At 49.1% G+C, this 2,106-nt stretch overlaps 1 pseudogene; it reads left to right on the forward strand.

The window, feature by feature from the left end:
- The first annotated feature begins 230 nt into the window (after positions 1-230).
- Positions 231-432, forward strand: LOC139228362 (U2 spliceosomal RNA; annotated as a pseudogene).
- Positions 433-2,106: the final 1,674 nt, after the last annotated feature.

Genomic DNA, 2,106 nt, shown 5'->3' on the forward strand with positions numbered 1-2,106 from the left:
CCCTGGCCGAAGACCGCCCGAGGTGGAGAAAGTGCATCCGGGAGGGCGTTGAGCTCTTTGACTCTCAACGCAAAGAGCGTGAAGAGGCCAAGCGCAGGCAGCGGAAGGAGCGCGCGACAAACCAGCCCCACCCACCGACGAATGTCTGTCCCACCTGTAACAGGATCTGTGGCTCTCGTATCGGACTGTTCAGCCACCAAAGAACTCACTTTGAGTGGAAGCAAGTCTTCCTCGATTCCCGGCCTTTTGGCTAAGATCATGCGTAACTGACCCGACAGGGGAGTAACCATGACCCCAACGTGGTTCTCCCTGGATCAGGAAGGTGATTCTCCTATGCTTTTTGGAAATAGGAGGTGGGTGGGGTGGCTTGACCCATCCACCTCCATGGCACGAACCTGGTATTGCAGTACTTCCCGGAACGGTGCAGTGGCTCTAGGCCTTTTGGCTAAGAGCATTAGCGCAGAGTGATCCTTGATGTGTGCAAGGTGACCTCTGGCGTTTGTGATTTGACAAAGAATTGGAAAGATTGGCAACGAATTTTTTAAAAAAGTCTTCCTCGATTCTGAGGGACTGCCTATGATGATGCTGGTTTGGGGACACCATTTTGGGTGTTGCTATAAAGGACACAGTTAAGTTATTTTACTCTTGGTTCAGTTAGTCTGTTTAGTTACATACACAACATACCCTGGGAGTGCGTCAATATTTAGAGAGGACCCTGGAAGCGTGTCTGTATTTCAGAGTGTCCCTTGGTGTGTATCAGTATTTATATGGGGTCCCTGGGAGTGTGTCAGTATTGTACCCCAGTGTTATACAGTGACTGACCTGTATCCACCAGTACTGTACCCCAGTGTTATACATTGACAGACTTGTACCCCAATGTTATACAGTGACCGACCTGTATCCACCAGTACTGTACCCCAGTGTTATGCAGTGACAAACCTGTACCTACCAGTACTGTACCCCAGTGTTATACAGTGACAGACCTGTACCCACCAGTACTGTACCCCAGTGTTATACAGTGACAAACCTGTACCCACCAGTACTGTAACCCAGTGTTACACAGTGACAGACCTGTACCCACCATTACTGTACCCCAGTGACAGACCTGTACCCACCAGTACTGTACCCCAGTGTTATACAGCGACAGACCTGTATCCACCAGTACTTTACCCCAGTGTTATACAGTGACAGATATGTACCCACCAGTACTATACCCCAGTGTTAGACAGCGACAGACCTGTACCCACCGGTATTGTACCCCAGTGTTATACAGTGAAAGACCTGTATCCACCAGTAATGTACCCCAGTTTTATACAGTGGCAGACTTGTACCCTCCAGTGCTGTACCCCAGTGTTATACAGTGACAGACCTGTACCCACAAGTACTGTAACCCAGTGTTATACAGTGACAGACCTGTACCTACCAGTACTGTAGCCCAGTGTTATACAGTGACAAACCTGTACCCACCAGTACTGTAGCCCAGTGTTATACAATGACAGACCTGTAACCACCAGGACTGTACCCCAGTGTTATACAGTGACAGACCTGTACCCACCAGTACTGTACCCCAGTGTTACACAGCAACAGACCTGTACCCACCAGTACTGTACCCCAGTGTTATACAGCGACAGACCTGTACCTACCAGTGCTGTACCACAGTGTTAAACAGTGACAGACCTGTACCCACCAGTACTGTACCCCAGTGTTATACAGTGACAGACGTGTACCCACCAGTACTGCACCCCAGTGTTAAACAATGACAGACCTATACCCACCAATACTGTACCCCAGTGTTATACAGTGACACATGTACCCACCAGTACTGTACCCCAATGTTATACAGTGACAGACCTGTACCCACCAGTACTGTACCCCAATGTTATACAGTGACAGACCTGTACCCACCAGTACTGTACCCCAGTGTTATACAGCGACAGACCTGTACCTACCAGTGCTGTCCAACAGTGTTAATCAGTGACAGACCTGTACCCACCAGTACTGTACCTCAGTGTTATACAGTGACAGACGTGTACCCACCAGTACTGCACCCCAGTGTTAAACAATGACAGACCTATACCCACCAATATTGTACCCCAGTGTTATACA

This window comes from Pristiophorus japonicus, chromosome 17 (genome assembly GCF_044704955.1).
Source record: "Pristiophorus japonicus isolate sPriJap1 chromosome 17, sPriJap1.hap1, whole genome shotgun sequence".
In the NCBI taxonomy this organism is placed as follows: domain Eukaryota; kingdom Metazoa; phylum Chordata; class Chondrichthyes; family Pristiophoridae; genus Pristiophorus; species Pristiophorus japonicus.